Source organism: Globicephala melas, chromosome 19 (genome assembly GCF_963455315.2).
Source record: "Globicephala melas chromosome 19, mGloMel1.2, whole genome shotgun sequence".
NCBI lineage: Eukaryota > Metazoa > Chordata > Mammalia > Artiodactyla > Delphinidae > Globicephala > Globicephala melas.
In genome coordinates this window covers 29,887,898-29,914,376 of record NC_083332.1, presented here as the reverse complement: position 1 = coordinate 29,914,376, position 26,479 = coordinate 29,887,898, and positions in this window count along the sequence as shown.

Sequence of the window (26,479 nt, the reverse complement as noted above, 5' to 3'; positions counted from 1 at the left end):
CACTCTGGTTTCTGCAAATGCAAGAAGACAATTACAATAGAGTGTAAATCTTGTGACAGATGCCTGGGGCGCTGTGGGGACACAGGCAGCACTGTCACCCAGACCACGTGGGGAAGGCTTCATGGAGGAAGTGGTGTTTGCACCAAGCCTTGAAGAGCACGTGGCGGTAACTAGCTGGAGTGCTTGCATTCGAGGACGGCCTGTTCCTTGAAAAGCATGGCTCGTTGTTACATCTGGTAGTTTAGATTGGTTGGCACATGGTGGTGAGACATGGTGGGAGGGCGATGAAGATGGAGAGGCAGCAGCACTAGGAAATGAGACCACAAGGTTAAACAAGTTCAACTTCCATCCGGAAGGCACGGAGGCTCCGTGGAAGAATTTTCAGCACTGCAGTCACAGGAAGCTGATAACCTATAGCTGAGAGTATGACCTTGGGCAATAAGGATGGTTCAAAACTCAACTGTCTGACTTAAGAGCTGTGTGACCTTGAGCTAACATGTGTCTTACCTCCAAGTCCTAGTCAAGTAATACCCACCTCAGAGGGTAGCTGCAAGAGCTACAGGAGAGAGGGGAGATGAAGGGCTTACTACCAGAGCCAGGCACATAGTAAGTGCTAAATACACAAGCTGTTTTTATGATCATATCTGCATTTTAGAAACCTCCTTCAGGAAGGAGCATATATGAAGAAATTCAGGCTGGATGTGTGGGCATACATTAGGACACTGATAGTGTAATCGGGCAAGAAGTGACAGGAGTCTGAGTGACCACTGCAGCAGAGGGTGGAGATATTAAGGAGGTCACATGGGCAGCGGGCTCTTAGAAGTGGATGAAGGATCTAGAGGAACCTAGGATGCCTTCCCGATTTCTGGTTGGGTGAATGAGTAGATAGTGGCGTCATTCCTTGGGACAATTATTTTAGGAAAAGCCAGAGGCTTGGGAGGGAATGGAGAGTTCAGATTGGGAGGTGTTGGATTTAAGGTGCCTATGGTCTCATCAGTGATGCTGCCTGAAACGTACTTGGGTAGAAGGATGGACTTCTGACAACTTCCTCCTCCCGAAGGATTGAGAGCTCCTCCTAGCCTGGGGCATAATTTGTTCTTCTTTTGTATCTTCAGAACTGCCCTCAGGGCAGGGCCCAGAGAGTCCTGTCTATCTCTCAAGGAAACCCTAGAACAGCTGACCACCACCTTCAAGAAGCTTCTTTGACCACTTCCCAGCCCAGAGTTCTCTCTCTTCCCTGGACTCTTAGAGCATGACTTCTTCTTTGGGGGTCATTGAGGAATCACTGCTATATAATTGACACATATCTAAAAACCTTGCCTCAGCTAGATGACACAGCTGTGGATGGTAGAGCAGCTCCTTTTCTTTCTCCACCCCCAATGCCCACCCCCTGTGCCTGGCACAGGGCTGGGCTCTGTTGCAGACTCACTGATGAATGGGAGGATTCTGCCTCCAGAGGAAGCTCTTGGGGTTCTCCACTTCATCGTCTGTGTCTTCAAAAATGGGAACCTTGCTCAATCCACGTGGAAGGGGACATCTGCTCAGGGAGGTGAGCTGCCGCGGGGAGCCTGAGATGTCTGCTCTGAGCTCACAGGGCGACGGGGAGGCAGGCTGTTTGGAGGCAGATGCATTTTCAGTTCAGCCCCGACTCGTGGTTTGTAAACCCACAGCATCAAAGTCCCAGGTTCTGAGAAGGTGGAGTCCCCGAAGGAACCGACTCCTTATGGCTTTATTCCCGCCGCCTCCACTCCATTGCTTGACCTTCCATACGTCATCCTTGACTCTCTCCCGCCCCACCACATTCCTGCCTTGAGCATTTGATCTATGGACTATAAGTAGATGTAATGAAATGCCAAGTTTCTTTAAAAAGAAAATCACCACCAGCACCCCACCCCCCGAAGATTTAACCTGGGCATCGTCCAATAGCAGACAATGCCAGGCTCACTAATGTAGGGCTGAGGCACGCTGCCTGCCTGAAGGCTCCACGTCCCAGATCCCTGCCTCCTACATGCTTTCACCAATCCTTTCTCCTCTTAACCTGTATTTATTTTCATTGTGCTTCTAGGAAGCCACAAATAACTTGTTTCAGTGTAACATGAAAAGCGTGAGCTAGAAGGCTCTCGTCTCTTCCCTAGCAACTTCTGCTTCACCAAAGAGGCAGGTCTAGAGTGAGAGAGATGTTGGAGCTGGTCCTTGCTGACTTGTGAATGTGACCCATCCGGGCTGCAAGGGACAACTCTGTTCCTTCACCTCAGGGAAGAATGAGAGAGAAGATGCCCCCGATTCCCAATCAGACTAGACCGCCTCCGCCTTTATAAGCAGGGATTTAACCTCCTTCATTACACAAAGGGTTACTAGGTGATCTTATAGTCTGTTCCCTTGTCAGCGCCTCAACCTTTCCACCTACAAAATGATGGAGTAGATTAGGGAATTCCTACCAGGAGAGTTTGCATGTCTAAATTGACAAGTGAGAGAGGGTTAGTGGACTTCCAGAGCCTCCTTTCTCTGGCTTGAGTTAAAGGTGACTCCAGGAATGAAGGGTGTGATGGTGCTGTGCCCTGCCTGCATCTTCTACAAGACCCACCCAGACCGTTAGCCAAGGGACGCACCCACCCCGTTCACGTAACCTTCACCTCAGTAATGAATTCTATATGAGATTCTTTGTCTCTAACAGAGTTTGTCAACCTTGGCCCCACTGACATTTTGGACCAGGTAATTCTTAATTCTCCATCTTAATTCTTTGTGCATTGCAGGGTGCTTAACATCCCTGACCTCTACCCACTAGACGGCCAGTGGCATCTCCCCCTAGTATGACAACCAAAAAGATCTCCAGACGTAGCCCAATGTTCCCTGGAGGAATGTAGAATCGCCCCTGGTTGAGAACCATGGTCTACAGCATTATCACATTGGGTTGTATTTATTATTTGTCTTTTGCACTAACTCTGAGCTCCCTCTGGGCCAAGGCTGCGTTTCTTCATTTCTAAAGTACATAGTAGGTGTGTGGAATTAATGGTCACCATAGGAGATATAGTAGGTCTCTGGGTCAGATGGACTTTTTGTACTTTATACCGTAGTCATCCTCTGATTAATAAGGATTCGTTAATCACTGGTAGGTGTCAGGTGCATTTGTCCTGGGCATACACTGAAGGATGGCTGTCAAGGGCAGGGCCTTATGGGACTTACATTCTAGTGGGAACTGACTGGTCAGAGGAGATGAGTCATAAATAAATGGATACACGAACAAGATAATTTCCAGCAATGATCAGCCCTATGAAGAAAATGTTTAAAGGGCCAGGATAGAGTGATGGGACGGGGGAGGGTGTGTCTTAGACGGTGGGTGGGGGATAGCGAATGCCTCTCTCACTTAGATGGTGACATTTGATCTGTCACCATAACTTAGGCAGGAAGGCAGAAGTACTTATATAAAGTATTCATCTTTGAGTTTTCACCCATTGCTTAGTGCTTGACACTTAGTAGGTCCTCAGTAAATATTTATTGGTAGCATGAAGGCTGCCTCTTGACTCTGCTTGCAGAGTCAGGGCTGCAAATACTCACTGCCCTTTGAATTCTAGTGTAAGTTCTAGAATTATCCGCCAATGGGGTATGAGTGTACAATGTTTGTGGGCAAAGTCTGAATCAAGCCCTGAATCCTCCTGTCTCCACTCGGTTCTGTTTCTACAAAGAGAGTTTCTTTAAAATAGACGGGACAATAATCTCTCCAAATCAATCGTTTAATCACACATCAATCATCGTCGTCATTTAAAACCTGAAACCGCATCTAGGCACTCGGGCCATTTCCCGGTCCAGGTGTGAACCCAGGACCGGCCCGGGAAATATGCGAGCTTCCCACCCAGGATCTACCTTGATCAAATGCGCTCGGAGGGAGGACGGGGTAATGTTACCATTGTGCTCGGATAAGAAGGTCCCCATTCCGGCCCCCGCCCCACGGCAGGCAGGCGGGGGGCAGGTAAAAAGAGCTTAATCATTAATAACACTAACTTGCATTTCTAGAGCCTTGAAAATGAGAATTTTGCCCTTTTTTCCCTGGGAGTAAATTGGGTCAGAGTGTTCCCAGAATTTACATTTCAATTAAAAATACAATAATAACACATTGTGCTAATAGTGAATGATTCCGACTCAGGGGAAGATGACACCGCCCGCTACTTCGTTAAAGAAAAGCCTCCTTCATTGGGACGGGCCACACATCAGCAGTCACAAATCTCCTGTCTTGTTCTGGGTCTGGCGGGCGGAGTGGGCAGGGAGGGGTGAGGCTGGGGGAGGTGAGCGAGGCAGCCCCGCCCTGCTGGGGCTTCCAGGGGAGTTGGGCATCCGTCCATCCCCCAGTCCTCCTTTCAGAATGAACCTGACTTTTGTTTTTAAAATAATCTTTAAAAAATACAAATAAGGCGGGGTCTTGGCTTGTTTCATTTCCTTCTGGGTTTGTTGTTATTGTTGTTGCTTGGTTTTATTTTCTGCTTTTCTAAGCAAGAGCTGACGGAGAGAACTTGCTACAGACACCTCCACCCGCCCCCAAGGCCTCTATGAGTAGATTTAACTTTAAAAACATCCCTCATTAGCCCCTCAGTCTGGAATCTGATAGAAACTTCAGCCCAGGCCTGCACTACAACCTAAGGGCCTGGTACTGCTGCTGCTTAGAGAAAAAGTGATTTGCAGGCCAAAGGGGTGGTAGTTGTGAAATTACTTCTGTAGCTTTCTGTAAGAAAGCTCCCGCCTCACTGATTTTTCAGAGTGGGCCTAAAAATCCCCCCAGATGTGTCCCTTTATCTAAGTGCATGAATACGGGAAAGAAAGGGAGAAGTTGGCCTTGGAGGCCTGCCCCCCAGGACACTGCAAGGAGGGGTTGAAAATGTAGGCTCGCAGGTTGTTTCTGAAAATAAATAACCCGGTTCGATCCTATTTTCATCAGAAAATGAACTTTATATGTGCGGAAAGAATATCCTCGGCACCCTGTCTCCAGGACGGGGCAACTTCAGAAGCAGGTGCATGAGCAGCAGGGAGGCAGCACTCAGGAGCGTGGACATCAGGACACAGACACCCCCACCCCCCCAACCCCCGGCCCAGGTCAGGTGGGTTTTTTTGTTTGTTTGTTTTTTGCGGTACCCGGGCCTCTCACAGCTGTGGCCTCTCCCGCTGCAGAGCACAGGCTCCGGACGCGCAGGCTCAGCGGCCATGACTCACGGGCCCAGCTGCTCTGCAGCATGTGCAATCTTCCCGGACCGGGGCACGAACCCGCGTCCCCTGCATCGGCAGGCAGACTCTCAACCACTGCGCCACCAGGGAAGCCCCAGGTCAGGTGTTCTGATGGACCCCTGGTGGGTCTGGAGGTCCCTGTTACTCCTCTCTGGGCTGGGCCAGGGAAAGTGAGAGGGAAACATCTGAGAACACAGTAAGTGCAGGCAGTAAATGCCAGCCATGGCCTTCTGTTGTGTATTATTCAAGATCTTCTAGTCGATTAAATAGAAAAAAATTATATATATGTAATTTGTATATATGTGTGTGTATATATGTATATGTATATACAAAATGAAATGAAATGCCTCCAATATTCAAATACCTAGGACACTGGAAACTTGAAAAGACCCAGGCGCAAGAGCCCTGGCTATCTTCTTCTGTGGCCAGGCAGAGATGGGATGGGACAGGCCTCAAGCTGGCTCCCCCCACATCTGCGAGGTAACCACGATGCCCTTTGATGGCTTTGAGGCTGTGCCTCTCTCTCTTTCTCTCCCTGTTTCTGAATCACTGAAGGTAGACAAAGATCATCAAAGTTCAGGCCCTCAAGTTTTAAGGACTAATAATTATCAGAGTGTAATTAGCATTCCCCAATAGTAACACTTTGTTTACTATACTACCACATGTTATATTTCAAAATGTGGGCCTAGGTACCCTGGGCATAGATAATACACCAATGTGGCCGGCATTCATTAATATTGGTCAATTATTCCTTCTTCGTTGTCTCTAAGAACCCAAACCATGCCCCGCCCCCCACTCACCCCACCACCCCACGCTCCGCCTAGATGCTGAGAACCAAGCCATACCTCATCGTCTGCATTAACACGTCTTTGCTCTTCCACGTTCTTTAGGCTGACTTGAAGTTTAGCCTGACAGGACTGTCCTACGAAGCAAATGCTTGGTCTTTCCAAAAGACCCATCACCTCTTCAGTGAAAGCAACCACTGACAACTTGTGCCCTAAGATTCCTTTGAATCTGTCCTCTCAAAATCCTTCCCTTGCTGTTTCCACCAATTCTGAACTGTTATCTCCTGGTTCTTACCCAGTCCTATTCAAGTCCCTGCATTGAGAGGGCCTCCGATTCTTCCAAGTCTCAGTAAATTTTGATCCTACTTGCCCTGTCCTCTAGCGAAAATTAAATCACCTTGTTTTGTTTTAATTGTATTAGTTTTTGATCCCCTTAAAAAGATGTGTCAAAGTAATACATAAACATTGCTTAACCCAGAGCTGAATTGTACAAAGCCTGTAATGAACTGCAGGCCCCTTGGTCCGCCCCTCCCTCCTAACCCCCAAACGCCAATTCCCTGAAGCAACCACTGTCAGTTCTTCTAGCTGTTTCTTCTGGGGTTTTTCCCCTCTATACTTTTATTTATTTATTTATTTATTTATTTTTGCGGTACGCGGGCCTCTCACTGTTGTGGCCTCTTCCATTGCGGAGCACAGGCTCCGGACGCGCAGGCTCAGTGGCCATGGCTCACGGGCCTAGCCGCTCCGCGGCATGTGGGATCTTCCCGGTCCTGGGCACGAACCCGTGTCCCCTGCATCGGCAGGTGGACACTCAACCACTGCGCCACCAGGGAAGCCTATACTTTTAAATGACATGTTTATGCTACTATCTCCTGATTTTTCTCATACAACAGGTGGGTATTATTTCCAAATATGAACAGTGAGTGATCTCTTAGACCACTTCTTATTCACATATATTTCCCCTTCTTTCCAATTTCCCACCACTGGTTTGTTGTATGTTTTATTAAATCCAGATTGAGTATTTTTGTTATGATAAATGAGTAAATATTCACAGCTTAGTCCGATAGTGTCTTAGGGGATGTCATCCTTTCCTGGCCTTTGCCTCCTTTGGCTTGGCTTTCTTTGAATGTCTGGGTGACTCTTCCCACACCCTCCAGTAGCTCTGTACAAAGGCCCTCAATCCAATTTTACACCCGGCCACACCTGTCAGTTAATCTGTCAGTTCCATTTTTTCCTGGAGACATCCACCCTCCTGCCCCATCTGATCCCCTTGCTCTCAGGGCCTACAGCACAGCTGTCACCAGTGACTTCCCTTGCTTCTGACCTGTTTATGAGCCCTTGTTCCCTGGATCTCATGTCTGCATCTTTCTTGATTTACTCCCTTGTTTTGATGGAGCACATCCTCTGATATGTTCCTGAGAAAGGGTGCAAATTTTTGACATCTGACATCCCTTTAAAAAAAGCGTTTATTATTCCCTTCCCTTGGATTGATAGTTTGGCTGTGTATAAAATTCAAGCACTGAAATAATTTTCTTTCAGAATTTTAAAGGTATTATTCCATTGGCTTCCAGTGTTGCTGAGGAAAACTCCATTGCCTCATTCATTCCCAATTCCTTATCTATGTGAACTGGTTTTGTTGTTGTTTTGTTTCTTCTTTCTTTCCCTGGAAGATTTTAGGCTTTTCTTTCTTTTCTTTCTTTTTAAATTGAAGTATAGTTGGTTCACAATGTTGTGTTAATTTCTGCTATACAACAAAGTGATGCAGTCATACATATATATACATTCTTTCTTATATTCTTTTCCATTATGGTTTATGATTCAGTGATTTATGATTGAATGATTCAGTATCCTGTGATCCAATATCCTAGGCTTTTTCTCCTATCCCTGGTGCTCTGAAATTTCATGATGATATCCCTTGGTGTTGTTGGTTGTTCATGCATTCTGTTGGGCACTCAGTGGGCCCACTGAATCTGAAAACCAAAGCCTTTAATTTCTGGGAAATTTTCTTGTATTATTTCTTTGAGAATTTCCCCCCTTCTTGTATCCTCTATTTCTTTTGTCTCTGGAAGGTTTATCATTCAGGTAGCAGACGTGCAGCAATGCACCTGTTTTTTATCCTTTATCTGCTTTTCTCCAACTTTTTGCCCTTCCTTTTGTTCTCAGGGTCTCAGGGCTTGTCTCTTTTTATAGTTTTGTGTTTCTATTGATGGATGTAATCTCTTTTCTTAGCTGAGTACAGCAGAAGCTGCAATGCCCACAGTGTCCCCCAGGCTCAACATTTCAGTGCATGCAGACCCATTGCCCAAGGACAGTGTGCTACCCAGGTCATAAAACACTAAGGATTTGTCTTTGCAGTCAGTTGCACTTTCAACCTTTAGAAGGTATCATAACATTCTCTTAATGTTGGAAGGACTCATTTCATTATCATCTTCCCCAAATAATAAACTTCCCATCTTCTGCTAGTAGTGGTACTTGGCAGGGAGTTGAGGAGAGAGAGAATCTAGGGGTCCAACAGATTCTAATTAAGGATTTACATTAATTTTACTGGCGTTAGCCCTACCTGAACTCCCACCTTTCCTGGAGACTTTCCAGGGCACTGCTGCTCAGAACAACTTATCTCTTTGCTTCCTTGCTTTCAGACCTAGATGTCAATTCTTCTTGATCCATTTTCTCACTAGTCTCCAAAAGTTGGTTGACATCTGTCATTTGCTATCTTCCTCTTCTGTTCCTTTTTGGTCCTGTGGGTTTATGCCTTTTTGTTTTTTATCCCTTAACTGTCATTTTGTTAGGGTTTCAGCCATAAGCAGAGTAAAACATTTGTGTTTAATCCACCATGAACTCCCATCGTGCTTATTTTTATAGTCACGGTCTATTTATGGCATGCAATATCGATTTTCCAGTTTGGGCAGTGATAAAAACTTTTCCTTCAAAGTAAATATGTTCTTTTTTTTTTTTTGTTCTATGAAAGTGAATCTATCTGTAGAAAAACATTAAGCGAATAAAATGTATGGTATGGCCAAAATCATGGTGGTAATGTGAAAATGACAGAAATTTGAGATTTACTGAGTCAGAACAGCATACTTTCTTGCTGTGGGAGATAAGACAGAATTATTTGTGGGGATTTCTTCTCGGACATCTCAGAGATGGACATTGACACTGCTGCTGAGGTGCTCACAGAATTCATAATCAGAGATGGTGCCACAGTCCCATAAGTCAAGTTTGGAATAGGTCTGGGAAGGTGGGACCCCTAAAAATTTCCTCAAGACTCAAGATGGGCCCATGGGTAAGAGGGTTGGAGTCAGAAACATAGCCAAAGTGAGAGAAGATGGTTTCTGGCCACTCAAAATCGATCGCTCCCTGGTCATCTGGCCCAAGAGTCAACATGATTTCTGCCCTTCGGAATTCATTCACTAGGAAAAGGAGAACTGTGTCCAGAGCCCCACTAGCAATAGTCCCCAGACACATTCAAGGATCACAGAGGGGACTCTCATACTCTCGAGGTTGACATAGAGACTATTTATGGGTGGACCTGGGATTTCTTTATGCACCTCCCTGCTGGCTCCATGCAGCTGACCAGCGGTGATGGAAGATGCTCACCGTGTATTCCCATGGACAGTCCAACTGCCAAGAGCCCTTTCACACTTCACTCTTGCCTCCATCTCAGGCAGCCTGGGCTGCACCTGCTATCTATCCTCTCTGAGAACCGAGCCGTGTGGGAGGGGGCGGGTCTCCTCTCTTCAGTACTTTAGGAGGGTGGAGACAAGGGTGGAGGGGTTTCACATCCACCTGTGTGGAGAAGATGCCCAGAAGTGGAGAGCTGGCTGGGATGTGTGCGTGCTATTAGGGCATGTGGTGGTGTGATTAAGGGGCATTGATTAGTCTTTGCTCTAGTGAAAGGAAATCATTCCTGCAGCTGCTGAGGTGCCGGCTGCTGATTGCCTGAGGGTTATTTGTTTATTTAAGTGAACAAAGTAAAGGGTAGTGGAGATGTCTGGAAATTGCCTGGGTTTGTTCCCTTTTTGCTTACCTGTCCCTCCTGGGTACCATTACTCTCCAGCCCCTATTGCGAGGGTGATTTCACCAATCTATCTCTGTTGGGTTAAATCAATCAGCTCGCAGGCTGGCCATGGCAGTGGCGGCAGAAGGAGGGTTTCTGATCTTCAGAGGCACAAGCTGGGGAGCCAGAGGAGGAAGCCCAATCCTTCCTGGGACCAGGGTTCTACCTGGAGGGCATACAATTGTCAAAGCAGAGAAAATTCCAGCTGGAAGGGAGCTTAGAGCCTTGCTGTGGAAACAGGCAGCTAAATGGATTGGGCTTTGTGTTAACTTTATTCCAAAGTAACAGCTTTGTTATTACCTGCTCTATATTTCGAATTTCAGAAAAAGCTGCGTTAAATAAAAGTTACTGTAACCCATGGCCTGATCCAACCTGCTCATTGCGCAGATCGAGTGACTGAGGCTCTGAGACATGGATACTGTACCTTCAGCCTGGTCTTTGGTTTAGATAGATACATGTTGTGGTTGATTTGTTATTATCCGAAAATGGCCATAGTCATATTTCACTTCCCGTATGGTCTTTCCAAATTTTGCTTTTCACCATCAAGATGCAGGGTCTATTTCCCCTCCCCTTGGGCTTGAGCAGGGCTTTGACTGCCTCAGAATGTGGTGGAAATGATGCTTCGTGAGTTCTCAGGCTCCATCATAAAAGGTGAATGGCTTCCTCCTGGCTCACTTGCCCTTCTTCTCTGTCTCTCCAGACAGGGGCCTTTGGAGCCCTGGGCTGCCGTGTCTGGCTGTCCTTAAGCCACCATGCTGGAGACTTCAAGGAGAGATCACTTCAAGAGATGCTCTGGGGCCCCAGATTTTCCAACCCCCAACTGATCGAGCCCATGTACCAGACAAAGAAGACGCCTTCAAGATGGTTGCAGCTACAGCCACAGTCTGACTGCAGCATGTGCCCACCCACTCCTCAAACGAAAGCTGCCCAACAGAGCCCAGTCAACCCCCAGAAGTGGGAGAGATAATAATATATCACTGCCATTGCTCTCAGCACTATTTTGTGATGGTTGGTTATGCAGCGATAAATAACGAAGAACAGAAGGTGCACACTTGTGGAATGGGATGATCAGACATCTATGCTCCGCAGAGGAAGGAGCTAGCATCTTCCCTGCTCCCCCCTTTTTCCTCTTATATCTAAGAGATCTGTCCTGTAGAGATCAGTTCATTCTGGAGGCTTGGATTTGCTGAATGAATTCCTTCTATCTTTCACTTGCTCCACAGGGAAGGGTTCTAGCTGGACTTGACACTGGAGTGCTTTAGTTGTTGGCATATTTCGATAGAGCATATGAATGCTGGCTGGAGACTGGCTAACTTTTCACGCTATAAACGTTTTTTTAAAGATCTATTTAATTTGCTTGATAGACACTTGCTGATTACTTGTTATCTGCTTGTCTGTCTGTGCTGCTCACCCTAAGAATGGAAAAGTGGGTGGAGTTCAAGCCCTGGCTTCAAGGGGCTTTTAATGTTTTTTTTTTTTTAAGTACAATTAACTTTATTTTTTAATAATATTTATTTATTTATTTGGTTGCACCAGATCTTAGTTGCGGCATGCGGGCTCCTTAATTGAGGCATGCAAACTCTTAGTTGAGGCATGCGAACTCTTAGTTGTGGCATGCATGTGGGATCTAGTTCCCTGACCAGGGATCGAACCCGCACCCCCTGCATTGGGAGAGCAGAGTCTTATCCACTGCGCCACCAGAGTACATGAGAAAAGGGCATGCCATACAGAAAGCCTGCATACAGTCAAGTGTGGAATTGTGTTTGGGGGAATTCAGGAAAAAATATGGAGAGGGCTTGAAAGGGACAAGAGAAAAGGACCATAGAAGACAGGAAGGAATGCATTTACTACATCAAAATTAAGCATTTCGGTTTGCTGAAGGTCACTAAAGATAGACAACTGGGGGTGACAGATTCAGAGGGAAAAATGGCTAGGTGATCCACCATGGCTACTGTGCCTACGGAGAGATGCTCAAACTCCTATCGGCAAGATAAAAAGTAAAAGACGTAGGTAACATTTTATGCTGATCAGATTGGTTTTTTTAAAAAAGTTAAATAATACCAAGTGTTGTTGATGATGCAGGAACATAGGTCTCCTCATGAAGTGCTGGTGTCACAGCTACTCTGGAGAGGACTCTGGTAGCACTTATGAAACTGAGTATGTGTAGACCTAGAGATCTTGTAATCTCAGCCCTGGTCTCACCCCCAGAGAAGCTCTTCCTCAGGGGTAGGTGTACAAGGATGTTCTTTGCAGTACAGTTTCTGAGGCAGGAAGTTGGAAGTGACTTGGCTATCCATCCCCTGAGCAATCCACCGGATAAAATGTGGATGCAGATGGAATACGAGGCAGCGTTTAGAAGTAGGATAGGTCTGTCTTAAAGACATGGAGTTTAGTGGGGAAAGTAGGTAACAGAAAGAGTTCTATAGCATGATACCATTTATATTAATTTAGAATATCGACAAATAAAACAGCACTATGCATTTTACAAAGACACATATATGAAAGAATAGATACCAAACATATGAGTAGGGATAAGTTGAGGAATGAGTAACAGGATTTAAGATTTAAAAGAGTTTGGGATTAATATATACACACTACTATATATAAAATAGGTAAACGACGAGGACCTACTGTATAGCATGGGGAACTATACTCAATATCTTGTAATAACCTATAATGGAAACGACTTTGAAAAAGAGTCTTTTATACACACACATATGTATATATATATGTATAACTGAATCACTTTGCTGTACATTTGAAACTAACACAACGTTGTAAATTAACTATACTTCAATGAAAAAAATTCAATGGGGCTTCCCTGGTGGCGCAGTGGTTGAGAGTCCGCCTGCCGATGCAGGGGACACGGGTTCGTGCCCCGGTTTGGGAGGATCCCACGTGCCGCGGAGCGGCTGGGCCCGTGAGCCATGGCCGCTGAGCCTGCGCGTCCGGAGCCTGTGCTCCGCAACGGGAGAGACCACAATAGTGAGAGGCCCGCGTACAGCAAAAAAAAAAAAAAAAAAAAAAAAATTCAATGAAACAAAACAGACTGGTGAAATAGCAGGCTACTTGCCTAGGAGTAAGCTATCTCCACTCTTTGTAACCTAAAGTCAGAAAAAAGGACAGTAAGAGAACAATAAAAGCAGCACCTGACAGAAGTAGGGGGTCAATAAACGTGATTTGAATGATGGAAGGCAGCCATGTGGTGGATGGGTAACTTCAGGTACATTGCCATTTTAGGGACCTGCACGGTAACAGGTGGCAAAGAGAACTTGTGCTCATCAAATAAAGGTGAGCCATATGCTATGTGCTCATCTGGAGGCTTATGGAGGTTTGCAGTACATTTGGGAAAGATTTCTGTTGGGTCTGGTTAGAATGGCTTTGTGCCTCTAGGGGGAAGCAACCATTATCTGAAAAATTCACTTCTGTGAAACTGCTCCCCTTCTGACAGGGTTGGATAAATGAAGCATTCCTGTAATTGTATGTAAATCATGCTTCTAAAGTGCTTGAAAAGTTTGGTGTCTTGAGTAGGCTAAATGTCACCCCTTTCAAGTTTCTTCACCCTCTTAATTTGCTTAGTAAATCCCTTTTTTTCAGGGTGAGAATTACAGTAAAAGTGGTTTATCTCTTTGGCGTTCTGTCAACCAGCCCTCGGGTGCAGGACCAGGGAAATGATAATGGGTGCTACTGGTGGTGACCCCTCCCCCATGCTGCAGGCTTCTGAGTCATCTTAGAAAGTTGAAATAAATTTCTGCAGTTTTAGCATTAAATGGATGTGATATAAACCAAGCCTTTGAACATTGGCATTTGTGTGTGGTGGGGTGCTTTGAGACTCTGCTCAATGCAGGATTTGACTTGCCAGCAAACCCATCCCCATCCCTATGGGATCACAGGAGGTTTTAATGTGTAGAGCCTGAAATGATGACGTTCTGATTAATGTAGCTTTCTTAAGTTATATTTTCTTAGAATTGATGGCAATGAATGAAAATTGAGGAAGAATGCTCTTGCTTTCTGCATAGCTCTGTCACCTTGTAGTGGATTAAAGATGGCTACCGATTCTCACTATTTCCCCCTTTTGAGAAGTGGAGTCTATTTTCCTGCCCCTTGAAAGACGGCTGCCTCTTACTGCTTTAACCCTAGGCTGTGACACAAGAGGCAAGGTTCACAAGTTCACTCTCCGGATCCAACCACCATGTAAGGAAGCCCAAGGTGGCCCCACGGAGTAAACACACGGAGAGAGAGCAAAGTCCTAGCCTGTCAGCCATCTTTGCCCAGGTGCCAGGCGTGGGTTGGAAGCTGCTGCAGCCTCAGCCACCACCTGACTGTATCTACGTGAGAAATCGCAAGTGAGAACACAATGATAATAAGTTGCTCTTGTTGTTTTAGATCACCAAGTTTCGGTGTGATTTGTTAGGCCACGGTAGATATCTGAAACAATCCTTATTTATTTAACTGAGAGATTATCAAAATATGTTTATTACTTGAAAGCAACGATAACTCCATTAACTAAGTAATATTTTGTTCATTTTTTTAGTATTTAAAAAAACGTGATTGTGGTCAAATATATATAATATAAAATTGATCATTTTAACCATTTTTAAGCATACAGTTCAGTGGCATTAAGTACACTCACCTTGTTGTACCACCAACACCATCATCCACCTCCAGAGCTTTTTCATCACCCCAAACTGAAATTCTGTACCCATTAAACAATAACTGCTCATTTCCTCTCCCCTCCAGCCCTTGGCAACAACCATTCTACTTTCTGGCTCTGTGAATTTGACTATACTCTAGGTACCTCATATAAGTGGAAGAATCCTTGTTGTTTTAACCTGTATATTCTGCAGAACTTCTTCCCTGCTGTGAGGGTAAATTTTATATGTCAACTTGGCCAGCGAAAAGGTACCCAGATATTTGGTCAAACACTATTCTGGGTGTTTCTGTGAGGGTGGTTCAGATGAGGTTAACATTTAAATCAGTAGACTGAGCAAAGCAGATTGCCCTCCCTAATGTGGGTGGGCCTCGTTCAATCAGTGGAAGGTCTGAATAGAACAAAAGGCCAACCCTCACCCAGTAAGAGAGAATTCTCCCACCTGATGATCTTCAAAATGATGACCATTGGCTTTTCCTACCTGATGGTTTTTTAACTGGGACATCAGCTCTTCCTGGTTCTGTAGCAGTTTCCAGCCTTTGGACTCAAACTGAGACAGCAGCCCTGCAGATTTTGGACTTGCCAGCCCCCATAATTTTGTGAGCCAATTCCTTATAGTAAATCTCTTTGTGTGTGTGTGTGTGTGTGTGTGTGTGTGTGTGTGTGTCCGTGTGTGTCTATGTCTGTGTATGTATATCTCCTATTAGTTCTGTTTCTCTGGGGAACACTGACTAATATACCCACTATGATCAAGACTGACATTTTGGCTGCAACATGGACAATTTGGAAACCAAGTTGGGTCTAACGTCTCTAGTTAATACTTGCTACTGTAATTTACTTATGCCATATGCAGACATAGATGTCTCCCTTGGTGAGAAAAGCAGAAGCTGTGTTATTTAGGGGGTGCCTAGGGAAAGACTATGGATTTTGTCCTATGTCTTTGCAGTAGTTCCAGATGAAACATACACCTCCCATTAATGCCTCATAAATCCTCCTTGTTCCCTCCTTCCTGTTGTCGAACAAACAGGACCAGAATCTTGGAGAAAGGTAGAGCAAGGGTGGGTAACGCAAAGTCATGTATAGACTCAAGAGATTCGGGTTTAAGGTCTCTACGTTTGTCTGACAGTTGTAACAGATTTGTGACAAGTCTTGTTATACTTTGTAGGCAAATGAAGGAGCCATGAGTAGGGAGCAGAATCCATGGGGCTCTATCCATTATTCTTACTCTTCAAAGAAGTGGAAAATGCTGCTTGCTGAAATACACTAAAATATTGTATCTTCAGATCTGCCCACATAGGGAGCATTTTCTCCCCTTCTGCATTCATTCTTGGTAAAGTCCTACTTTGCAATAGAGAAATGTGATCACCAAGAGTCATCAGCTCCACACCATTTTCATTGTGACTGTTCCTGTGTTTTTCTCAAACGGTCTCATGTGTGTTCATCTCTGTATCAGTCAGGTCCAGGCCAGGAAGGCGGAATCCAGTCTAAATATTATAAAAGGGGGGAATTTAATATAGGGGATTGGTTACACAGGTGATAGAAGAGCTGAGAAGCCAGAAGGGACAGTGGGCCAATCAGACGTTAGAAATTGCAGGAATCCATCACCACCTCTAGAAGGGAGGGTCAGAGGGAGGAGGTGGACAGCTCGAGTCCAGGGGGAAGCTGTCTGGTGGGATCTGGAACCATGGAGGAGAATCAGCCCCTGCCCAGGGCACCTCCATTGGTTGAACCTGGCTGTAAACCAAGAGATGTGGGAGCCTGGGGTGCATCCTACAGGGGCCAGGCCTGCAGTGCAGAACAGAGGATGGATGTGGGAAGCACCTGAGGGAAAACAGTCTCCTAAACTGAGACTGAGCCCCAAACTGTCACCCATGTGACCCCAAACAAAACAACAACAACAACAGCAAAAGCTTTTTGTAAATCAACATTGCATAGAAAATTCAAAAAAGGATCAGACTTGAGTATAAACATCAATTTCTCCCTTTGCTAGCTATGTGACATTGAGTGCATTTTTTAATCTCCAAATCCTGGTGTTAAAAAGGGATATTTACAGTACATTTCTCAAAAAATATCATGAGATATTGTGGGGAAAAGCCCAGACTTGAAGTATGGCTTTTCACATTTACTCAAAATCTGTAGGCAGGAAGAAATAAGGGCTCCCAAGTTGAGCTGGGGGACTCTCCCACCTCTGTTCTTCACATATCAATCTTACTGGCTCTCTTTTATACATAAATGCGAGCATTTATACATAATACCTAGTACATAATACTTAACGCATATACAGGTGTTTATACATAAATAAAAGGAATTTTAGACATAAATATAATATATAAATACAATATCCTCCACCTCCCCCTTCCCCCATCTCCTTCCAGAAAACACTTTGGAATCCAAAAGAAAAGAAAGTCCTTGTGTTCACAAGTAAACAAACTTCAAAAGGCTATTTGATTTGAAAAGACATTCAAAGGTACATTTTGAAAATCAGGGGAGTCACAGTAAATGAGGTCAGATATACATTTGAAAAGAAATTCAAATGTCCCTTTAGGAAGTAGGAGTCACTGACTCAGTTCAGAAGAACAAGGGGAAACGAGACCTTGAAGGTCTGTAAGGGGTCCTGAGGATTGTTCTAAGACGGAAAACCATAAGCGTAGTTTTCGTCGGTTAAGTGTTACGTGAAGCTCTGTTGATTGTGAAGGGGCTGATTTTACTATCAGAGGATTAAATAAGATAATGAAAAAACACACTTAGCACAGGGCCTGGAATGGAAAGAAGTGCTTAAAAAATACTAAGTTAAGGAGCATCAAGATCATTGTGGGTGGGTGGGTGTGTGCGTGCGCACGTGCACGCACGCGCACACTCACGCACGTGTAATTTTTAAGAGTGTAGATTGGTGGCTTTGCTCCTCTGGAGCCTTTCTTTCCTGTCTTAAATGATAGAACAATTGGGACAGTAGGGGGAGGAGGAAGGAAATGGGTGGATAAAAAAAAATTTGGCAACCCAGTACCATGACATATTTTATGAGGCAAACAGTTGGAGGTGTGAGACAAGTGAGTTTTGTTTTTAAACTTTAAAAGTTAAAATGCCAACATTTGCTAATAATTCTCGCACATTAGAGCTATTCAAGTCTATGCAGACACAGATGCCACTCATTTGCATGCTGGGCATTTCATGGAGTGGGTGTGGGGATGTCACATATACCTGGTTCGCCTAAAGTCGGATGTCGCTCCTGGAAAATCAGTCACGTGTTCATGGATGTTGTTTGCCACGTACGTTTTAGGCACCAGGCTGAGATCCCTACGTGTCACTGTTACAAAAATAGCTTTGGAGCATGTCTCTGGTGCTTTTTTCTCACCACATTCCCTTTTCCAAGACAACTCTCAGCTCAGCGCGGTCTAGACTTATTTTCTTGGCAAAGGTCCCGCAAGATCGTCCAGGGAGCTAGCTTACTCTCTTTACTGAAGGAGGATGAGGTGAGAAGAGGCTAGAGATATTTAAGCTGTCTTGTGATCAGCAGGTGAATCCTTCCTTGTGAGTTTTCTCCCCTTTGGGTAGCCCAGGACCCCAAACCCATCCCCAAGCTCCTATCAGGCTAACCAATGTCTAAAGACTCAAGTACTGACTTCGTCTAGTTCTTGGTCATGGATGAAGACTAGAACATATGGGCTTGGAGCTCCTGGATGTCTTGACAGGCTTAGCTGTAGGAACCCAAGATAAACAGCTACCATAAAAGTGAGCCTGTTATTTTCATTTATTCATGTACTGCTTTTTTAAGCAACAAAATCCTTTCTCTGAGGTTATTACTCTTGCGTGCACATCGTCCAGCTTGGCTTGAGAGCCCAAGAAGCTCAGTGCTCAACGTGGGAAAGTGAAAAGATTGATTGAGAGGAAAAAGGGCAAGTTGAAAATGCCTAGATTTTGACCAGAGAGAGGCGATCTTGGGTGATACGGGAAAAGAATCTTGGAATTAGAGAAACCAGCTTTAAGTCCCAGTTCGGTTCATACCATTCATACCCTTGGGTGGCTTGTGCCATCTCAGACAAGTCATTTGATCTTCCCTGCCTCAGTTTCCTCATCTGTCACGTGTGAATAATCATAGCACTGGTCCTGCCAACCTCACTGGGGTACAGTGAGGATTTGATGAGGAATTGAACTTGCTTTGTAAACTTGAAAGTATGGTTACATACAAGAGATTATTTCCTTGTAATTTGTATTATTAGACATTGTTCCTGCCCAAGCCGTTTTCATTGTAGTTGGGGAGATAAGACAACCTGTGAAACCATTAGAGAACCACACTGAGATGGTATCTGATTAATTGCAGGATTGTTTTGTGTCCACTGTATGGATGAAAAAGATCAAGAAGTATATCTGGGGAAACCTTCAAGAAAGTGGTGGTCCTTGAGGTGACCTGGGAAGTGGGAAATGTGGGATGAAAAGTTTAAAATGATGGAAAATTATTGTGGCTGAATGACTTTCTCCAAGGGTGATGGTCCAGGGGACCCTTGGGCCACTTCCACGATGGTCAGCCTTACAAGCATACCCACCTCCACCTGACCTTGCTTATCCCAGGGGATTCTGAGTTCCCAGGAGGACCAATTTTTTTCCAATTTATACTATAGTTACTCAAGGTGTGGCCCAAACTGGTGAAATTATCTTGACCTGAATTCAAGTTTGAGTTTTGTCTCTTCCTCCATAGGTGACTTTTCACAAGTCACTCCCTTATCTGAAGTCCATTAAATTTTTCTGTAATTGTATTTTGACTTTGGAAGGCTTCTGTGGGATACTACAAGAGGTAATAGATGTAAATGAACTTTTACCTCTGAAAAGTTTTCACCGCTCTGCGGAAGATTTATTTTCTCAAAGCAAGTGTAAGTCTCTCCAGAGCTGAGAGAGGGATTGAAGTTGTTTAGTTTTCCAGTCACCCAGCCCTGGGCTTTGTACCCAGCAGCCATCCAAATAGCTTAGGGATAGATATTTAGTGCACATAACTTATTTAAGAGAAAGGTCTTTCCAGTTGGCCTGTAGGTAGGGGAGCTCGAGGTGGTGAAGGCAGTTAACAGGTATCCGGAGTGGAAATTCCATCCTGTGTTCAGTTGTGAGGTTTTGTTCACCCAGAAGAGATGCAAGCAAGCCCCAAGGATCCCTTCTGACAGGTTCAGTCTCAACCCAATTCCAACATTTCTGTTCATCTTTTGGGTTCGCCTGGACACTGCTGAAAAACGAACTTAAAAAAAAAAAAAAAAAACGAACTAAATCTGACAACAGAAATATATTAGCCATCTTTGAAGGCATGATTCTGGGGAGTCACAAATGAAGAAGCCCACCCAAAGCTACGATCCAATTTGAAAATAAGACACATCCATCCTCTTTTATATCTTTTGCTGAGAAATTCCTAAAGTCTCAGCTTCAATTACCCCCAAGTCATTTATTCATTCTTTTTTTCTTTTATTCAACAAATATCATTGAGTGCTTGCTCTAGGCCAGGCTCTGGGCCAGGTGCAGTAGATTTCATGATAATTAAAAGTGACCATGTCCTTGCCTTCCAGTGATTTGTATTTTAGGGAGGGGCAGAGATAAGACTTAACTGAGCAGATACTTAATTTTTCAGGTGACTAAAGGGTTTTGAGAGAAATAAACAGGAAATATCTCAGGCTTACAAGTTATTTTAGAAAGGATAGTTCAGAGAACTTCCACGAGGCAGTGGTATTTGAGCTGAGAGCTACAGGATAAGCAGGGAAGAGCTAGTTGAAGAGTTTAGGAGAGAAGGGCCTACACAGAGAGAGGGTAGGAAGTACAAAGGCACTGAGGCAACAAAGAGTTTGGAATGTTTAAAGAACTCAAAGAAGCCAGTGTGGCTGAAGAGGGAGAAGAGTGTGAAGAGACGAAGGTGAGAGTGGGGAGGCGGGACCAGATCACCATGGAAACTTGGAGGCCTGGTTAGAGGTGTAGATTCTGTTCCATATCTAAGGGTAAGCCATTTGAGGGTTTTAGGTAAAGAAGTGATATGAAGTTCAGGCTGGGAGCCTCTCCCTCGGGCTTCCACCGCCCTTCCATAAGTCCCGTATCATAGCACTCATGGGCACTTAGTGTTACTGCCTGGTTACTTGTCCGTCGCCACACCCCCACCCACTAGAATGTGAGTTTCTTGAAGGTGAGGTCTGTGACCCTAGTCACTGAATCTCTAGCAACTACTCCAGTGCCTGACATTTGCTATACTCAAGAAATATTTATTGAACTGGATCAAATTTGAAAAGATAGCTAAAAGGCTGAGGGAGCAGATGGCAAATATCAAAGGAATCAGATGCTCAGGGTTGAAGGGGTTCAAGGCAGAAACCAATCACTTCTAGGTGGGTAGTCAGGGAAGGCTGCCTGGTAGAGGGGGCCTTGAGTCAGCAATCTGAAGGATAAGTAGACAGAGGCAGGGGAAGGGAAGGTAGGCAGATGAAGCCATGTGCACAAAGATTGCCAGTCTCTTAAAGAATTAAAACTCTGAGTGTTAATTTTACTGAGCTTCCAAAGCTAAGTGGATCGGAAATACACACAACAGATAATTCTGGGAGAACAGGACAAGCACAAGTTCTTTCCCACGTGTAGTTTCACCCTTTGGGTTCATACAATCGACTGTGTATGCCCTGGGGGGTTTAGAACAGACTCTCCCTTTCCATCAGCTGGTAAATTTCATGCTCAGCCATGACAGCAAAACCACCGACCAGTCCCATCCCTCAAAACGTCCCAATATTTCTTGATAGATACTTCTGTTGTCTTATGTGCAATAGAATTGTAATCACCTGTATTTAAAACTAATGGATTTGAAATAACCTGCAGGCTTCCACTTTAATGAGAGTTAGATTAATGAAAAAGGACCTTTTGCCTCAGATTGCATGACAACATTTTCAAATTACATTCCTGGAACAGAGAATTCACTTATTCAGAGTAATTGGATGCTGACTTGGGTTAATACGTACAATGTCCTTAAATGAAAATGTGCTATTGTAAGTGGAACTGTATGATACCTGAGGCTTTCTCAATAGATTTGGTTGGACTCTGAGTTAATTATACTGCATGCTATTTTTTGAATGAATTCAAGCATGAATTCTACACGGTAGAGATTGGGATAATTATATTCAATTCTGCTTGGTGCCCCGCTGAAAGAATTGACCTTTTAGATAAAGCGAGTCTCCCAAGCAAGAAACCTGAAGAAAGTCTGCACAAAGCCGGCAGATGCAAGAGCAGAGAAAGTCTTAAGTAAGAGGGGGGATGGGGGAGGAGTGGGGGGAGGCAGGCTCAAGGAACAGTAACATCAGTGAGATTGATTTTTTGTCGCGGGGAAGTATTTCTGTTTTGTAGCTTGTTTTGTATCCTTGGTACATAAAGGTATAATTTAAAACCATTGATTTTACTAAGCTGTTTTCTCATCAGTAACACGGCTAAAAAGTAGCAGCGCCAAGAATGAGAAGCCGACAAAAAAGCAATGTTGGGCAGATCTCTGGGTGTGCGGCCCCCAGAAATGAGCAGAGGGGGTGAGTGGGGCTAGAACCCCACTGAGCACTGTGGCCTGAAGCTAAGAGGCCAGACTGCATGGGTTTGAAGCCTGGTTCTACTACATACTAGCTGTGTGGCTTTAGACTAGGTACTCACCCTCTCTGTGCCTTAGTTTCCTGATCTGCCAAATGGGGTGAACCTCATAGGGTTCCCGTGAGGATTAGAAGGCTGTAAAGCACGTTGTGTGATGTGAATATCCAGTAACTATCAGCTGCCTTTATAAATACTATTCCTCCTGGTCATAAAATCTCTCTTTCCCCAAGATGATGAAAGAAAGGCAACCCATTAAGAGGATTAAACCCATCAGGAGGATTAAAAATACTTCTGCCCTTGGGGAGAGGAGGAAACTATGGAGCGGGGTCTTCTGGACACTGTGTGTCAAAGAGGTGTTCTGTCTCCTTGGCCCAAGTTCCATTTCACAGTCAATAAGAGGCCTCCTTATTCCAAGTATAAGAACAGGCAATGTCACATACAGTATCTGTCTTTAAGCAAGTCCTGCGCTCTGACCACCACTGAGGTAGAAAGATGACTTAATCCTTCCATCTGACTCTTTAAATGTTGGCGAAATGCTTTTTACTGACAGCGTGCCCACACGCATCGGCCTTGCTGAGTTTACAGTCCCTCTCTCCGAGCAAAGTTCTGCTTCTCCCTTCTGTCTTAACCTAATCCTTCCTGCTATAGAATATACTTCTCCCGTACCGTCTGTATTAGTGTCCTGTGGCTGCTATAACAAATCAGCACAAAATTGGTGGCTGGAAACGAAGGAAATGTATCCCCTCACAGCTCTGGAGGCTGTAAGTCTGAAATCTGCATCACTAGTTAAAATCGAGCTGTTGGCCTCAGTCCCTCCAGAGACTTGGGGAAGCTGTTCTTTGACTCTTCCAGCTCTGGCGGCTGCGGACATTCCTTGGCGTTTGGCCGCATCACTGCAACCTCTGCCTCCACGGTCACATTGCAGAGGAGTGTCCTCTTATTTGATCTGTGTCAAATCTCCCTCTGCCTGTCTCTTATAAGGATGCTTGTGATATCATATAAAGTCCACCAGAATAACCTAAATTAATCTCCTTATCTCAAAATCCTTAATCACATCTGGCAAAAACTATATAAGATAACATTCACAGGTTCCAGGGGTTAGGACTTGATACCTTTAGGGACCACCATTCACCTCACTATACCAGTTCCCATTTTACTGCTGGCCCTCACCCCTACATTTATCAGGAGACTTTGACCTGGTCGGCACCCGTCTGGCTCTCTCTTCACTCCATGGGTAAGCATTCATTGACTACTGGCTTTACGTGGGTTTCACAGGCCCCTACCCCTGCCCACCCCTTCTACCCGATGGGTCAATCTTCTAACCACCTCTGAGGTGCTCCTCAGGAAGATTCTGAGTTCTCCCTAACCTCCACTGGTAACACCTGTGGTCTGGAGTAGCAGAAGCCTGGATTTCCTTAGGGGAACCGTCTCCCTGTGGAGAGGAATATAGCTCTGTCCATGTAGTTTAAATGGGGCTGACACACCCCAAGTTGTACCTTGAACATATACCTTACTTAAAACTTGCTGGTGACTTAGTAAGTCTTGGTAAGAATAAATTGTGACTGATGGATCCAGCACAGCCAATCAGAGCGCATTATTCCCCTGGTCCAGGGCAAGTGCTTCTGGGATGGGCATGTGACCCAAGGCACAATGCGACTCAGCCCTGGACTTTCGCTAGAACTACTGCAAGTGGGGTGTGCGGGGGGCTCTCTGTTTCTCTCTGATGGACTTGAAGTTGGGAGGATATAAGCTCACAGATGCTGGGTGCTACCACATGGGGGATTTGCCTGAAAATGGAGCCAGCAAGAGGAAAGAAGAACCAAAACATGGAGGAGAACTCTAATACCCACTGACTAACTTTTGGCACCGGGACCCAGCGGTACCTGAATCTGTCATTATGCTTGCCTTTTGCTTAAGTTATTCTGAGTTGGGTTTCTGTCACTTACAACTGGGAGAGTTCTCACTAACACATTTGCCCTGCGGCTGCCTGCTACGAGTTGACTGCGTTAAGTCCAAGCAGGAGACTGACTCAATACCATACAGTGTCTGAAGCCCACCTGTTCTGTGCTCAGTACTTTGTTTGGGCACGGACACACTAAAAGAGTAAGGCTCTATTCCTCCTCTCATAGGTTCTTCCTTTGAAATGGGGGGCAAGGACTCTGGAACCAAGTGAAGTCATGCTTCTAGCTTTATCTAATTTAGGATGGTTTTCCTCATAGCTTTATCAGATTGTTTACTCTGACCTTCAGATCTTTTTCTACTGTGCATGAGATAGCCAGTCTGTCTTTAGTTCTCTTAACGCAGTTGGATTTTTCCTCCTTATGTCTGGGTGTTCCACATTGAAACAATCTCTCTGATTGATTGAAGTCAGTAAAGCTTCACTTATGGCCTAAAGAGGGCTGGCTTCGGCCTGGAGAAGCTTGGGATCCGTGAGGATATATGACTTCCTTCTCTGCTGGTGTCATACAACTATAAGCTGTGTGGTTCTTTTTATCTTTTAGGATGGTCAGAATTGCCTTAGGACATACTGGAGACTCTGGGGTGGGGGTTGGGGGGTGCTTTGTGGGAAAAGCTCAGTTCTTATATTCTCTCTCCAGTTCTGACCACTGAACTTAACCTTCTGACTTAGGGTAATCGCCTCATTTTTGGGAGACTTTATTCCTCATTTCTTAAATGAAGGATTTGAACTTGATCAGGTTTGGCATGTGTGTCTTATTGTTCCCATGTCCATGCTACATACGTCTTGTTTATCACTATACTCTCTTGTTGAGCCTAAACACAGACTCAGAATCTTTCTCAACACTGCACTAGATGATCTTTAAGTTTCTCCTAAACCTTTACATTATATGATCTTAAGACTTCTTCTGGGCCAAGAAACAGACACTTTCCCTAGATGTAATTTTTGAATCTTGATTTGGAAACTTTCTCCCTTTTCATCAATAGCTGTGGTTCCTCTGTCCAGAGACGTGGGGCAGGGATGGAGACCTTGCCTCCTCTCTCCAGATCCAGGAGTGCCAGCAGCGTGCCTCCGTGTGGACAGATGATGGTTCTCTCAACAGCAGAAAGAACATATCCCATAGCTCTGTAGAGATTTGGAGACAAAACGATTCCAGCAATTAATCCCATTATGCAGTTAATATAATTAACTCCTTTTATGTATAAGGATCAAGATTTGTAACTCAAATTTTTTTCATTGTTTCTCTCTCCTTCCAGAGGTTCCAGTCCCTTAACTTTGTACATTATCTGTGACTGATATATCATTTATCTAGAGAATACAGTTGTCATTCACTTCATTTAATTAGCTTATGGATTCTAAATTATCTGCTACCATAAAATGTGATTTTATACTGCAGATTAGAAAGGTTTTCAGAAATTTAATATGCCACTTTTAATTGGTGAAAAGTACCCTAAAGGATTCATAATATTTTTTACTGCACTTGTATTTAGGCTCGAGAGAGAGCTTGAAGATGTTTAGTACGAAATGGGATTTGGGTCACTAAGACTGGTGATGATTTATTTGGAATAAGGCAGATCTGGAGGGATGGAGTCGTAGATATAGCCATCAGAGGATTGCGTTTGAGCAGTGAGACCAGTGAGCTGAAATGGAATATCTTCTGGTTTTCATACCCCAGTTAGTCGTTTTGATGGGCTAACAATGTATTTATTGCATATGGTTCCAAGTTTGCAGCCACGACTAAGAATAGTCAGTTTTCTGCTCTGTGTTTCCAACCATTAAATCCATAATCTTCTGTGTATATGGTATCACCACACCTTCCCTGAATACATTCTTGGCCTTATTGATGCCCTGCTTGTTGTTGTTGGGCGGCTGTTTGTTCGGCAAACGCAAATGGCTGTTTTAGATCCTTAGACTATGGCAACGGCATACACGGTGAGGTTACAGTCGTAATAAAGAGGCTGGGTTATTGGGAACAACTTCAAGGATTTCCACACTCATCTGTCTCAATGTGCTGCTAATAAAAGTTTATAAAACATGACAATGGGCATAAAACGTCTAGAGCCTGAAAGAGAAGATTTGGAAAGAATCAAAGGTCAGGAAATGCGAGTGACCCTCTGAGGCCTCCACTTCCCCTGGGGACCCTCACTCTCTCAGGAACCAGGTCCTGATCACCATGTAAAATCAACAAGGTACAGAGCCTCTGCTCACACTATTGTCCGTCCTTTGGGGTTAAGGCATTGAAGGCC